Source organism: Giraffa tippelskirchi, chromosome X (genome assembly GCF_054371585.1).
Source record: "Giraffa tippelskirchi isolate mGirTip1 chromosome X, T2T-mGirTip1v1.2.pri, whole genome shotgun sequence".
Lineage (NCBI taxonomy): Eukaryota > Metazoa > Chordata > Mammalia > Artiodactyla > Giraffidae > Giraffa > Giraffa tippelskirchi.
In genome coordinates, this window is record NC_137289.1 from 143,776,567 (window position 1) to 143,793,441 (window position 16,875).

The 16,875-nt window shown below is 41.2% G+C and overlaps 1 pseudogene; it reads right to left on the reverse strand.

Annotated features, from left to right (window-relative positions):
* LOC145535785 (DNA repair protein RAD51 homolog 4-like) overlaps positions 1 to 16,875 on the reverse strand; it is a 108,281-nt pseudogene that overhangs the window by 56,337 nt on the left and 35,069 nt on the right.

A 16,875-nucleotide genomic window follows, 5' to 3' on the forward strand; every position in this document is an offset into this window, starting at 1 on the left:
TTGTCTTTTTATTCTTTTGTAGGTTCCAGATCTTCTATAAGGAATATGTTATGTTTAAAATGTTATGTGTGCTCAGTCGCTCAGTTGTGTCTGACTCTTTGTGAGGCCATGGATTGTAGCCTGCCAGGCTCCGCTGTCCATGGGGATTCTCCAGGCAAGAATACTGGAGTGGGTTGCCATGCCCTCCTCCAGGCTGAATCCCTGACCCAGGGATTCAACCCATGTCTGCTGGTCTCCTGCATTGGCAGGCAGATTCTTTATAGATAAATGTAATTTTGAAATGAAGTCAATGCTATTTACAACAGAAAAATACAAACAAATAATTAATTACATTGTTGGTCTCAACTGGTTTACTTGTCCTCTATTCACTAAGCAACTTTTGTTTCAGCATGAAGCAGACCACTCCTCTGTGCAGGCAAGAACTGTCTCAACACCCCCTACCATGGTGTTGAAGATGGGCAGTGCTGTGCACGTGTGTGTATGTGAACGTGTGTGTGTCCAGGCATGCCTGCACGTGCGTGTGTGGCACTGGGGAATGGAGACTTGCTCTCTGTTATGGAGTCAGTCCTCGGCTACAGTGTCCTTGGCAGCGCTTTCCACATCCCCACCTGCACTCCTTCATGGCATTCTCACTCTGTTAATGAACATCCATCATTCTTTCTCTGAACCAAGCCCAAACCTCCCACCTGCCCTATCGTAGTTGTGCTGTAGTCTCGGTCTCAAATCCTCCCTCAGCTGGCTTGCAAAGTACCTGGGTTCCCTCCTCTCCCTGGGGTTCTGGCTCAATCTGGCAACGTGCCTCACCCCAGGATCTAGCCCAGTTCCCAGCTTGCTAGCTGGATCCATCTTCCCTATTGCCTGACTTTACAGAAAGGGCCTGATTTTACAGTAAAAGTCTCTACTGCCCCAGATTCCCAGTCACTCTGTTCCCACGCCTGGCAGGACAAAATGTCTTTTGCATGGTCATTTGTGCTGACTGTCAGCTTGAATTGTGACTGTGGCTTGTCTCCCCCAACCCTGGCTGAACCTTTGATGTTAACTGGCCTGTTCCCCAGTGTTGATCTATTCTAGGGGCTGGATTCTCTGCCAAGGTTCCCTCCTCACAGCCGCCCTATTGAGATGCCAAAGCTGTAACAGGTCTAAACAGTCTAAACTGGGTTGGCCATACAAGGGCAGACGTGAAGGGTAAGAGCAAAAGGACAAAGCCAAGTGATGGTGGAAAAACCAGCGGCTCCAACAGCCACAACAGAAGTGATCTTAGGGCAGGTCTTCTCCCCGCTTGGCACCATAACCTTGGGAGCTGGATCACTCTTTGTTGAGAGGGGGCTGTCTGGTGCATTGTAGGAGGTTTAGCAGCATGCCTGGCCTGTACCCATTAGATGCCAGGAGCAGCCCCCTCCCCATTGTGCCATTGTAACAAACAAAAATGATGTTTCCAGATAACGCCAAATATCCCTGGAGGGTAAAACCATGCCCAGTGATTGAGAGCAATTGATCTATATAAAGGTCCCCCAAATGGTTCTTCCCTTTGGACTTTGTGGACATGGTTGCTTTTAATTGAGGCTTTTCAGCCTCAGCACTATTGATATTTTGGAGCAACCCTGTTTATATGAATGTTGTTCGATCAGACTTGACAAAGTCTTAGGACAACCCGCCACACTTGTGGAACAGCCTTCACAAACAATGGCATTTGGAATAGTCATCCTGGGAACTCCCTGGCGGTCTTGTGTTTAGGACTCTACACTTCCACTGACAAGGGCGTGGGTTCAATCCCTGGTCAGGGAACTAAGATCCCACATGCTGGGCATCGCAGTCAAACAGAAAAAAAAAAGGGACTAGTCATACCAATGCCAGTGACCACCTGTTCTGCTTGCACTTGCAAAGAACCAGCTAAATTTTCACTGACGAGGTCAGGAGGTACCCAAGTTGCCTACTTGATCAGATACCAAAGTCATTAAAACTGGAGATAAGCTCTGTGCCATCTTTGTACATAGTTGTTCAAGGACATAACTGAGGAAACCAGATAATTTAGAAATATCTTGGCCTTTAGAGCCTCCCATGAGAAGAGATCAGCTGAACTTCAGGGCAGGAACTTTGTGATCACTATTTTTGGCTGCCCAGAGGTTATTTTTAGCACAGGTCGCAACTCTAACCATGCCCTGGGTAGGTGTATTTTTCTTTACATGTTTTAAATGTATGGATTTTCAATTTCATCTGAGTCATTTCCATCAGAGGTATGGTCAAGTACCCAAATTAGCCAAACAAAAGGCAATGCACGGAGGAAATCAGTAGTTCTCAATTCTGCTGTACAGGAGAATCACCAGGGAAGCTTTTGGACAATTTCAAAGCCTAAGACTCCAGCCCCCAGAGCAATTAAGTTAGGATCTCTGATTTAAGACTTTCCAGCAGGGTCAAAAACCTGCTGAGTAAATGAATGTAATTTGAAAAAGACCAGAGTGGAAGCTCAAAGAGAGAAAATGGTCAATGGCAAAATCACGTGACCACATGCTGTTTCTATCACGCCCGCCCTGGCTACAGTTCTGTTACTTCTATTTTTTTCTTTTCATTTTTTTAAACAGCTATGTTTTCTAATCCGAGCATCCCTTCTTACTTTGCTCACTTTTGAGCCTCCATAGAAGTTAAATATACAAATTCCATTATAGAGAGAAAAGGGTAAAAAAAATGACAAAAGCTGAAATCTGGGCCTTTATGGAAAAGTGTTGTAATGGGAACAGCTGGTGTGCAGTTGTTATCAGCTACCACTTGAGAATCACTTCAGCAACACTTAATTTTACTCCTCACTATAAGCACCAGCTTTCTTTTTGGAGTCTCTCCATTGCCATCACCAGGGACAATTTCTGAGAAACGGCTTGATATGACTTGAGTGCAATGTTACTTAAGATTTGGCATCCTTAGTGTCCTTAATGGGTTTTCTACACTGTCAGGAGTTTCGTGTAGGTCATCCATTTAATAAATTAAACCAATTCATCATAATTTGCAAAGTATACGTTATATTTGATAATTGTAGATTCATATTAGTGAATCAGTATGTGGAGGGAAGACATTATCTGTAATCTATTATCATATTATATAGACATATATACAGACATTACCTGCAATCTAATATCACCAAGGAGGCAGAGACTGGTTAGTTGTTCACCAAACCACTTCCCTTCTCCTCCTGGGCACACAGCTAGACTACATTCCCAGCCTCCCTTGCAGTTAGGTGGGGCCATGTAACTGATTGCTGCCAGTGGAAGGTGAGGGGGAGTGTGGATTCTATCACTGTTCTACCTGCTCTTTGAAGTTCTCTGCCTCAGCCAGTGAGCTTCTGGCACTGTAGATATCACTGAGAAATAAATGAGGGATTTCCTTAAACTAATACTCAATTTATTATGATATCATGATCTTTTTAAGGGGTACCAGCCATACTGTATCGAAAGTGCCAATATTTGGTTTGAAGTAGGTGTTATCTGCCTATCGTCAGATCTTTGTCCTCTTTCCCCCAAACCTGAGGTCGGAGCAGAGGGTCTCCAAGTCAAATGTTGATGCAAAAAGATTAACTCCAATTTCAGGTTTTTCTTATGGTTTATCAAGAAGTGGGTATTGAAACTTGAGGCATAAAATCTTTGGGTCTGAACAACTGGAAGCTTGGACTTGCCTTTTATTGAGATGGGGGAAGACTGCAGAAGAATTAAGTTCTGTTTCACATATGAATACAAACAAGACGCCCCTCTCTAAGCCCTCCAGGAACTGCTTTTGGATCCATAGGGAAGGGAGGGTCTCATACTCATTGGCATGCAAATCTGAAAATGTTAAAGCATTTTTAGGTCAGAATATTAAATAGGTGATGCTGTGTTCTTAGGGTAACCCATCTGGAGGCATACAATGTGCATCTGTCCTTTACTGGTGATGTAAGTTTATCTGCATAGCATTCCTTTGTGTGGATGCCCATAGTTTATTCGACATGTCTCCTATTCTTGGATAAATGCTGCAATGAATAACCTTGTGCACATGTATTTTCATATTGTTAGAAGTGTATTTCAGGGTAAATTCTGACAAACGGCATTGGTGAAGTCAAAGGGTAAGCACGTACGCAGTTTTGTTAGATGTTGCCAAATCCCCCTCCATAGAGACCATACAATTTTGCATTCCCTCCAGCAATCGGAGTGCCCACAAGTGACTAACAGATTGTGGTGTCAGCGTTTTGAATCGTTGCCACTCTGATGGGTGGGAGTGGTGTTTCAGGGAGTTTTCCTTTGTATTTCTTTTATTAGGAGTGAAGCTGAGCATCTTGTCCGAAGTGTAAGAGTCATTTTTACATCTCTTTCTGTAAGTTGGCTGTCCATGTCTTCTGCACATTTCCCCCCCACCATAGGATTATTGGTCTTTCTAAGCTCAATTATAAAAGTTCTTTGCATATTACAAATTTTAGCTCTTTATCTGAAATATGTTGCAAATACTTTTTCTCAGCTTGCTATTTGTCCTTTGACTTTACCTACATTGTTTTCTGCTGTGCAAAAGAATTTTTATCTTTATGTCAAGTTTACCCATCTTTTATTGCATCAGCATTTTGAGGTGTAGTTAGAAAGCCTTTCACTATACCCTATGTCCAAGGCACTAGATGAGATGTTAACAAGAAAATAAAACTGAACAAAATCCAGTCCTTATACTGAAGAATGTATCAGCCTATTTGTCCTTGATTCAAAGAGAATTTTTATATTCATAATTTGAGTATTAATAGATTGTATGTATTCTTGACCAAAACTCCAGAGATTATTTTTTTCTGAAGCATAAGCCAACACATCTTGTCAGCTGAATGGGAGGAAATATAGGATGGTAGTCACTATGATGGGCTCTGGAATCAAAATGCTCTTGGTTTCATTCTTCAGTTTACTAGCTATGCAAATGTGGACAAAACCTCTCTGAATCTCAACTCCAGAATCTAAAATTAACACCTGCCTCATAGAGTTACTGTGGCAATTAAAGGAAATTATGTATGAAAAATGAAAAATGCTTAGCACTATGCCTGATACATAAGAAAAGCCCAATTAAAGAAAGCTCAATTCCCCTTCCTCCCCTTCAGTGATCCAACAATGGAATATTAATAGAATGCTACAGTGGACATCTATTATTTTGTCTACTCAGCTTCACTTCCTTCCTACTATACATTTTGCCCCTTTTCTTTGCTACTCCTCAATCTTGAGGAGGACAAGTTTTGAACAAGAAAAGGAGTAAAGGTTCAGAGAAGGAGGTTAATCATAAACTTGACAGAGGTCCCCACAGGGTCCTGTTCACTTTCACCAGCAGACACTGCTTTGAGAACAGCCACTCCATTTGTACTTCAAAATGCATTTCTCTCCTCAATGGCCAAAGCAGATGTTGCGATGAATGATTTTAGTGCTTTTCTAGATAGGAGAAAATGTAAGGATTTGGGCTCATGAAATGTGAAAGTATCTATCTGAAGGCCTGTTCTGCCAGTTTTTTCCCTGAGCAGAGATGTCTCATTCCTAATCTCCACTCTGAACTCCTTTTGGGGGTACTGAAGGCTAGCAGCAGCAATGGCTCAAGATTTAATCCTCACAGAGGTAGATGGCAAGTGCCGATTTTTAGTTGGCAGGGCCTCTTTATGGTCATAAATTTGACCATGGTTTTGGGGGCATTTCACGACCATTTCATCCCATAATGCTAGGAATGCTCATTTCCAGGTTGGCAAAGATTTCACTTATAGGCCACTCAATGTGCTATTACTAGACAAGGCCTTATTCAGTTCAGTTCAGTTCAGTCGCTCAGTCGTGTCCGACTCTTTGCGACCCCATGAACTGCAGCACGCCAGGGCTTATTAACAGTAGCCAAAAGTCTCTGGACCACCTATCTTGCTAGTTTCCTTTGGTCCAGGAAAATATTCCCTCTTGTTGCTTCTTCCCATATCTAGAATTACACTCTTACAATCATTGATCTCAAATGGAGCTATATATCACCATTTTATCAGAGGCTCAGTTACATATGTTAATGCAAGAAACAACAATTTTGTAAAACAGGTCATTAGTTATTGCAAATATCTCCTAGTTTCAACCAGACTCAGGAGGGGAAATTTTAATTTCTTCTTTCCTGTAGCCATTCACAGGTGGTCTGGGTCAGGATCTTCCCTGTGAGCTGAACAAAGGTATTTTAACTTAACATTCCAGAATGGGGAAAAGGTTCCCTGAGATGGGCTATTATGTATACTTTAAGCTATAGGCAACATCACTTTAGTGATCAACTTGTAGCAAATGCAACAGAATACAAAGGTTAAAGTAAAAAAAAAAAAAAAAACAGATCTAATATGGAGTCAGATTTGTTGTTCCCTATTTCCATTCCACAGAAATGGTATGGACCTAACAGACGCAGAAGATATTAAGAAGAGGTGGCAAGAATACACAGAAGAACTGTACAAAAAAGATCTTCACGACCCAGATAATCACGATGGTGTGATCACTCACCTAGAGCCAGACATCCTGGAATCTGAAGTCAAGTGGGCCTTAGAAAGCATCACTACGAACAAACCTAGTGGAGGTGATGGAATTCCAGTTGAGCTATTTCAAATCCTGAAAGGTGATGCTGTGAAAGTGCTGCACTCGATATGCCAGCAAATCTGGAAAACTCAGCATTGGCCACAGGACCGGAAAAGGTCAGTTTTCATTCCAATCCCAAAGAAAGGCAATACCAAAGAATGCTCAAACTACCACACAATTGCACTCATCTCACATGCTAGTCATTTTCACTTTTCCCTCTCATGCACTGGAGAAGGAAATGGCAACCCACTCCAGTGTTCTTGTCTGGAGAATCCCAGGGACGGTGGAGCCTGGTGGGCTGCTGTCTATGGGGTCGCACAGAGTCGGACACAACTGAAGCGACTTAGCAGCAGCAGAAGCAGCACACGCTAGTAAAGTAATGCTCAAAATTCTCCAAGCCAGGCTTCAGCAAAACATGAACCGTGAACTTCCAGATGTTCAAGCTGGATTTAGAAAAGGCAGAGGAACCAGAGATCAAATTGCCAACATCCACTGGATCATCGAAAAAGCAAGAGAGTTCCAGAAAAACATCTTTTTCTGCTTCATTGACTATGCCAAAGCCTTTGACTGTGTGGATCATAATAAACTGTGGAAAATTCTGAAAGAGATGGGCATACCAGACCATCTGATCTGTCTCTTGAGAAACCTGTATGCAGGTCAGGAAGCAACCGTTAGAACTGGACATGGAACAACAGACTGGTTCCAAACAGGAAAAGGAGTACGTCAAGGCTGTATATTGTCACCCTGCTTATTTAACTTATATGCAGAGCACATCATGAGAAATACTGGGCTGGAAGAAGCACAGGCTGGAATCAAGATTGCCGGGAGAAATATCAATAACCTCAGCTATGCAGATGACACCACCCTTATGGCAGAAAGTGAAGAAGAACTAAAGAGCCTCTTGATGAAAGTGAAAGAGGAGAGTGAAAAAGTTGGCTTAAAGCTCAACATTCAGAAAAATAAGATCATGGCATCCGGTCCCATCACTTCATGGCAGATACATGGCAAAACAGTGGAAACAGTGGCTGACTATTTTTCTGGGCTCCAAAATCACTGCAGATGGTGACTGCAGCAATGAAATTAAAAGACACTTACTCCTTGGAAGGAAAGTTATGACCAACCTAGACAGCATATTAAAAAGCAGAGACATTACTTTGCCAACAAAAGTCCGTCTAGTCAAGGCTATGGTTTTTCCAGTGGTCATGTATGGATGTGAGAGTTGGACTATAAAGAAAGCTGAGGGCCAAAGAATTGATGCTTTTAAACTGTGGTGTTGGAGAAGACTCTTGAGAGTCCCTTGGACTGCAAGGAGATCCAACTAGTCCATCCTAAAGGAGATCAGTCCTGGGTGTTCATTGGAAGGACTGATGTTGAAGCTGAAACTCCAATACTTTGGCCACCTGATGCGAAGAGCTGACTCATTGGAAAAGCCCCTGATGCTGGGAAAGATTGAGGGCAGGAGCAGAAGGGGACTACAGAGGATGAGATGGTTGGATGGCATCATCGACTCAATGGACATGGGTTTGGGTGGACTCCAGGAGTTGGTGATGGACAGGGAGGCCTGGCGTGCTGCAGTTCATGGGGTCGCAAGGAGTTGGACACGACTGAGCGACTGAACTGAACTGCACTAACACTTTTATGAAATCTGAGTTTCCATTAGACTTTTAAAATATCTTACCTAGTTTAGCAGTATGATTTAAAAGTTATCAGACACCTGTCCTCAAAATGTCCTTTCTATGACTCTTCTTGAAGATGTGGCTTTTCTGCAAAGCATCAGCTTAGCTGTCTATGAATGATAAAGTTCTTAGAAAGGAAAAGTTAAAAATCTGATCACAATGCTTACTGACAAAGAAGCTTATCCCTGCTGTTGTGACATTTGACATTTTAAAATAACAAAGAAGATTATAACATTATAGTAGGACATATCCAAATTTCAGAAACTTTATATAATTTCTAGAATGCCTATATTAATATCATTTACTCATGATGTATAATCTGAAGAGGCTTATCACTCATTTGACAATGCTTTCCATGTAGTTTAACATACCAGCCAAGCCTAGTTTTACCTATAGAAAGAGATATAGATATATAGACATGTAGCATCCTCTCTTGCCAATTATGCTGTTTCTGGAGAGAGGAGCTAAGGACTGAGATGGCTGCCCAGCCTGAGAGCTTCTCTGCAGCCCCATGGGCTGCTGGCAATGAACAGCACTGCACGGGAGACTTGAGGGCCTTGATACTTCTCTCTTTTCCAATCAACATCTCAGACATGCGTGATCTCCCTGTAATGCTGGGCTCTGCTCTGGGGTCCCCCAGGTCCCAGTGTTCACCGTTTCCTGGAAACCTGTTGGCAGACAAGGAAATGTGGTCAGACACGCCAGGCACCGGCAGCCTAAGGCTCCTGCGCCTTGGCCAACGTCTAGGAGAAGCCGGGTGCTGGGCACAAAGATCCAGGAGCATTTGAGGGCAGGTTTGAGCTGCCTGCTGTCCCTGTCTGAGGTCAGGTGGCTGGTCACTGCCACTGCCATGCTGAGGTCCTGGGCCACGGTCCTCAGCTCTTGGGTCAGCTGCAGCCTCAAGGCCAAGCATTCCCTCTGTGAACCTCCCAGAAGTGGGATGAGCACCACAGGGACAGCGTCCACAACCACCACCTTCAGAGTCCCTGAAGTAATGCTCGCCTGCTGAATCACAGCACCTAGAAGGTCCTACAGCACCTTTGGCATTTGGAATGTATCAAATGCAGGCACCACCTGGATCCTCTGGAGAGCTCCTGCCTGCTCTTCCTTATCTGGGGTTCTGGCCTGAAGTAGCTAGAGGATGTGGGAGGCTGTGAGGCCGCCATTGGAATCAATGTATAGGATATTCTGTTGCAGGCCATGGGCCACATTTGCAGCCACCCAAAGACATACCTGGGCTTTACTGCTACCTGGGCCTCCTGTGATTCCAGTCACTTCTCCAGTACAGAGATAAGCATCAAGCAGTTTGTCCAGGCTTCCAGTGCCAATGGACAGGATGGCAGTGGAGGTCTTCAGTTCCTTGAACAGATCAGCACCATTGATGGGGAAAGCTGAGAACTGAGCCAGCAGCACCCACCTCAGGGTGACCAAGACCTTTAAGACAAGCCACATTTCTGGGCTACCTTCTCCAGGTCTGCAGAAACCAGGTTTACCACTGTCTTGATCCCACCACTCTGCAGGAGCTGGACCATGTCCTAGATGAGGCCCAGGCACAGTCTGGCCTGGAGCACACCTATGTTCCCTGGGGGTCCAGGGCTACTCCGCTAAGGTACATCTGCCAGGCCCTCTCCAGACACCTTCCCACTTCCAACCACACCCCTTGGCCCCTTTCTGGACCTGGTGTGGGAGACAGGAGGCAGTGGTGGCATGCATGGTGTGGACCCCATGGCAGCTCCTCAGTCAACTTCTTTTTTTTTGGTTGCACCATGTTCCTTGTGGGATCTTAGTTCCCAGACCAGGGATGGAACCTGGGCCCTGGCAGTGAAGGTGCCTAACCACTCAACTGCCAGGGAATTCCATGGCTGATTCCATGTAAACCCATGGCTGATTCATGTCAATGTATGGCAAAAACTATTACAATATTGTAAAGTAATTAGCCCCCAACTAAAATAAATAAATTTATAAAAAAAAAAAGAAAATCCATTAGCTCAATTAAGTTTAATCTAATCTCAGCCCTACCATGCATAAAACTCCTTTTTTTACTCAAAACATTTATCTCACTTTCCCACTGTAGTAAAATGTTTATTATTTTTAGTAGTTTTAATTACATATTTAAATTTGAATCCTCAAATCTTAAAAATCTTAATTTCTAGTGAAAATCAGGAGGCAAGTAATTGTTACCAAAATCTGGATCAACTATTTTAGATAATTTTCAGAGCATAAGTATTCCTATAGAGTTTACCTAAAAGCTCTTATCTCAATTGCATTTAATTCACTCAAAAATTTCATCATACCAAGTTATTTTTCTTGCTGACAGATATTTGCAACAGATATAACAAGACTTTATATAAATTCTATTAAACCTAGATGCAGTAAAAGTATTATACTTATCTTGATGATTCTAAAGACATGCCTATATTAATTAGATCAACAAACAAACTAACCTTAATGTAAGGAATTAACTTAATAGAATATTTCCCTGTTCATGGGAACTTGAAATTCATTTTGTCTAGCTTCTTTTATATTTAATTTGTAAGCACCTACTATTAAGTTAATTAAATAGAGCTCTTTATAAATTTAATTTTGACAATACTTTCCAGAGGTAGAGCTATCTCATAGGTATATACGTACACAAGCATGTAAACAAGCAATACTAGAGCTCTCATAGCTTCTCTTTAAAAAACTCAGTTATGAATTGGGTTCAGTTCAGTTCAGTTCAGTCGCTCAGTCGTGTCTGACTCTTTGCGACTCCATGAACCACAGCATGCGAGGCCTCCCTGTCCATCACCAACTCCCGGAGTCCACTCAAATCCATATCCATCGAGTCAGTGATGCTATCCAACCATTTCATCCTCTGTCGTCCCCTTCTGTTCCTGCCCTCAATCTTTCCCAGCATCAGGGGCTTTTCCAATGAGTCAGCTCTTCGCTTCAGGTGGCCAAAGTATTGGAGTTTCAGCTTCAACTTCAGTCCTTCCAATGAACACCCAGGACTGATCTCCTTTAGGATGGACTGGTTGGATCTCCTTGCAGTCCAAGGGACTCTCAAGAATTTTCTCCAACACCACAGTTCAAAAGCATCAATTCTTTGGCCCTCAGCTTTCTTTATAGTCCAACTCTCACATCCATACATGACCACTAGAAAAACCATAGCCTTGACTAGACGGACCTTTGTTGGCAAAGTAATGTCTCTGCTTTTTAATATACTATCTAGGTTGGTCATAACTTTCCTTCCAAAGAGTAAGCGTCTTTTAATTTCATGGCCGCAGTCACCATCTGCAGTGATTTTGGAGCCCAGAAAAATAAAGTCAGCCACTGTTTCCACTGTTTTGCCATCTATCTGCCATGAAGTGATGGGACCGGATGCCATGATCTTATTTTTCTGAATGTTGAGCTTTAAGCCAACTTTTTCACTCTCCTCTTTCACTTTCATCAAGAGGCTCTTTAGTTCATCTTCACTTATAAACTTGTGCTGTGTTAAGTCACTGTAGTTGTGTCCGACTCTTTGTGACCCTGTGGACTGTAGCCTGCCAGGCTCCTTTGTCCATGGGATTTTCCAGGCAAGAATACTGGAATGGGTTGCCATTTCCTCCTCCAGGGTATCTTCCCAACCCAGGGATTGAACTGATGTCTCTTAGTTCTCCTGCATTGGCAGGTGGAAGCCCCACCAATATAAACTTACTAGCTTAGAAAGAACGGCAGGAAAAAAAAAAAAAAAGAACAGCAGGAATACATTAAAGTTGCTTGCTTAGATGACTAAGGGTTTACTATTTATTCTTGATGAACCCTTAGGAAGCTTATGAATTAAAGTTTGGCGGAGGGAGCATTCCCAGTAGTAATGAGGTTTTTTGTTGTTGCTGTTGTTTTAAATGTTATTCCTGCATCCTTTTTTTCCCCTTTAGTTCCAAGTAACACAAACTGATTAGATAAGCTCCAGAGAGCCCAGGTAGATTATTTGCATCTTAAAGGCACAAGAAGGGAAATGCAAATTCATCCTCTAACTGCTTATACAAAACCCAGCCATCTTGGGCTATTTTCAGGGAACTTTTTTTCCAGTTACCAAATAGCTGCTTCTATTTAAACAAACAAATAACAGTAATCATTTGCTCACATTTGCATGTCCCACTTTCAGCAAAACCAGGAAGAGAGAAAGGAATTTGGACTCAAGTATGAGATACTCATTCATGTACATAGACACTCCCCAAAGATAAAAGTAATTGCAAAAGGCCCTATGATACGGGCCTCCATTGATAAAGAATCCACCTGCAATGCAGCAGACTCCGGTTCGATTCCTGGTTCGGGAAGATCCACTGGAGAAGGGATAGGCTACCCACTCCAGTATTCTTGGGCTTCCCTTGTGGCTCAGCTGGTAAAGAATCTGCCTGCAATGCATGAGACCTGGGTTCTTTCTCTGGCTTGGGAAGATCCCCTAAAAAGGGAAAGGCCACCCACTCCAGTATTCTGGCCTGGAGAATTCCACGAACTGTATAGTCCATGGGGTCGCAAAGAGTTAGACAAGACCAAGTGATTTTCGCTTTCACTATGATACAATAGCTGAGCCATTAGCTCTTAAGATCTTAGGGAATCCTGAGGCATTTTCATTCATTAATGAGAGCATCTCTTAGTTTTGCAAAAATACCTCAAGGGACTATAAGATGGAACAGAGTTCTGATCATCCATACTTAATTATTCATAGCTGGTGTTATCAAATATCAAGCAAACAATTCAAATCAGTCTCTCAGGGTCACAGTTCCCTAGTCCCAAAAAGGAAGATTCCCAACCAATGCCCCATCAGTCCAAATGGGGAGAACCCCAACCAATGCCCCCCAGAGATGAAGCTGAATGAATATGTCTGTGTACACATTATACTTGTGACATACTTCTACCTCTTAAAAGTATTATCAAAATTGAATTTATAAAGAGTGCAATTTAAAAGTAAGGGCTTACAAATTAAATATAATAAAAACTGACCAAAATGACTTTACAGTTCACATGAAATGGGAAATATTTAATATTAACTTGTTATCTGGCATTAAAGTTTGTTGATCTAACTAATTAGACATATGTTTAGTCATCAACATTAAGCATAACACTTTATTGTACTTAGGTCTAATAAAAGTCAAATAAGGCCTTATTATATCTGTTGCAAGGGAAAGAATTTGATATGATGAAACTTTAAAGTAAATGGAAATGAGGTAAGTGCTTCTGGGTTGGGACTTTCCTGGTGGTCCAGCAGTTGATACTTTGCCTTCTAATATAGGGGGTGCGGGTTCAATCCCTGGTCAGTAAGCTAAGATCCCACATGCCTTGTGGTCAAAAAAAATCAAAACATAAGATGGTAGAAATATGTAACAAATGCAATAAAGACTTAAAAAATTGTCCAAAACCGAAGGAAAAAAAAAAAGAGTTTTTGGGTAAATTCTTTAAAATTAACTATGTTTTAGAAATGTCTACCCAAAATGATCTCTCTAGATAATTTGGTAACTCAGACTTCTACAGTTGTGCTAATTTAAGTTATGGAAATTTGCTGAATAGCTAGATCATTAAAAAAAAAAAAAGATACTGAGATAGCAATTACTAAACAGAAACTAAAGGTATTTAGGACTATTAATGACTATATCTTGGAGAAGGAAATGGCAGCCCACTCCAATATTCTTGCCTGGAGAATCCCAGAGATGAAGGAGCCTGGTGGGCTGCCGTCTATGGGGTCGCACAGAGTTGGACACAACTGAAGCGACTTAGCAGCAATGAATATATCTAGAGGTGCCACTCTGAGATGTTCTCTATAAGAAAACAAATGTTTTTAGAAATTATCACTGATGTTTATGTTCACCAGTTTACAAAATGCTAATATAAAAGACAGTTCCTAATTGCTTCTTAGCTTTCACTAGAAATTAATGTTTTTGAGAGTTGAGTATTCTAATTTAAACATGCAATTAAAGCTAAAAGGAGCAAATGGAAACATCTCAGTATACAGTAGGAAAGTAGAATGTGTGTTTTCAGTAAAGAAGGTATGAGGAATGAAATTACATTTTACTGAGGAAAAAAAAATGTATTCATGGTCAGTATTTATTAAATTTAAAGTTAATTAAGTAAATTCGTTGTTACATGAGTGAGTACAAGACTGGAATTTGAACGAAATTTCTTTTTTCTTAGAATATCAGAAACTTAATCTTTTTGTTTAGTTATTTATCTATTTCTTTTTGGCTGCGTAGGTCTTTGTTGCCGTGTGCAGACTTGCTCTAGTTGTGGTGAGTGGGGACTACTCTCTAGTTGTAGTTTGCGGGCTCCGCATTGAGGTGATTTTTCTTGTTGTGGAGCATGGGCTTTAGGGCACATGGGCTTCAGTAATTGCGATCCACGAGTTCAGGAGTTGTGGCGTGCGGGCCCAGCTGCTCCACGGCATGTGAGATCCCCTGGGACCAGGAATGCACTCTGTGTCTCCTGAATTGGCAGGCAAATTCTAAACCACTGACCCACCGGCGAAGTCCCTCAACGAAGTTTCTTAGAATGCTTCTTTTTGATAACAGATTGTGTGTTTGTGTCCTTAAGTAAACTGTATTTTTTTTAATCTTTTTCTGATTTTAGTTAAATGAATATGTATCGTTTCACAGTGACCTATGATCCTGCTGGGTTTTGAAACCTTTTTGATATTTCTAACCAACTTACCAAATATTAATATCTAACTAAAACTCTTTTAGCCTCCAGCTGACTCTGGGATGCTTCAAAGGAGCATCTCTGAGACATCTCAGAGAGGAATGTTAAATGAAGTTTATATGGTATGTTAAATTACTTCAAAAATATTGTCAAGTGATTGGAGATGAATCTTAGGTTATAGTGTATGGATAATGTCATTAATACAGATATTCCAAAATTTATATGGATTCCTAAAATCTGATATGCCCTGATATAATGTTACCAGTTATAATTCTAGTTGTTATCTTAAAATGTTATATTACAGAAATACCCAAGTTTCTTGCTAATTGCGTTGTACTCAGATTTTCAACCATGCTATTTTAAGTTTTGTCTTTTATAGAAAATAATCATTTTTTGCACTGATGCTTTTTCAAGAAGACTCATAAAATGGTTTTTTTTAAAAAAAAAACCAAATATAAGTTTTTTAATCCAGATCAACAGGAATTACATAAGACCAAATTAACTAATGAATATTATTTATGATATGACTTTTGGGGAAATTATAGTAGCTTTAATTTTTGTTTGCCAGAAAAACTTTCCTCTTATACAATGACCTATGACAAGTTGATAAAATATACCTTTGTAAACAAAGATGAAACATTTATCTTTTTGTCTATCTGATCCGTCCAGAATTTGGCTTCTCTAGTTGATCTCCTGTGGACTTGATGGTTTATTATAACTGGATCATAACTAGTTATATTAATCATTGTTTTAATTTGTTCTTTGTTTCCAAATTGTTTGATTTGTATCTGCCTGCTACACTATGACTCTGTCAGTATTACTAGCTACATTACTTATAACCTATTTTATAAGATTGTTTGTCTCTTACAGTATCCAGTGTATAACCAGGCCTCCAAGAAAATTGATGATGACTAAACATCTTGAGGAACTAAATCACATGTATGACTTTTATAGAATAATTGTAATAGTATGATTTGAGGTATGGGAAGAAGCAACAAGGAAAACATTTTCTGGATCATATTAGACTAGTAAGACATAGGATCCAGAGAATCTTAATTATCAACAGGGCCTAATCCAGAAATTAGCAACTGAGTGGCACATCAATAAGAATTTTCACCTGATTTGGAATGAGCCTCCCAGTGCTGTGGGACAAAAATTGGTCATGAAATGTCTCCCAAATATTAGTTGAATTTGGGACCAAGAGGAGGAACTGAGAAATGGAATACCGCCTGCCTTATCAGTAAACAAAGGATGTCACAGTCATCAGGGAATGCAGCCACCAGCCACCCTCAGCTGGCCAGCCCTGAGGGAACTCAGGAAGGAAAAGAGCACCTGCTATCTAGCAGCCATCAGATTGTAGTCACTCCTCATGGTGAGCCCTGAGGGAACTCGGGCTGTGAAAACACAGGATGCTGGCTCCATATAGGTGAGGTGCCTATCAAAGGAAGGATTTCAGCCAACCCAGACTCTTACATATTCCCATATAGAGAAAAGCACTACATTCCTTAACATGAGATATCTCGTTTTCCTTTATTAACAATAATCTTTTGTTCCTAACTATCTGCTATTTGTTGCAAAACTCATATATATCCTGGCTCCACCCCTGCCCCCCACCTTTGTGGAGCACTTCTCTCAAGGTTACATGAGATGCTGCCTCCTTGGCTTAAAGTCCTAAAAATTTCCACTGAATAAAACATAAACTGTCAACCTTTATGTTGTGAATATATTTTCAGTCAAAAATCTTAATACCCCATCCACCCTGGCCTCATAGTTGAACTCAACTAAGGAAAGGGCCATTAGAAAATTTCCTTGGGACTTTCCAAACAGGGCTTAAGAGAAGGCAATCTCTCTCCCTTAGAAGGTGGGACTGGGGAAGTGTGAACTCAAGACTGGCCAACAACCATGGCTTCTGTCTTATGGAAAAAGTCAATCTAAAGAAAAAAGAGAATGAAATCAATATCAACAAAAGATGGAGAAAATTTTTTATGAAA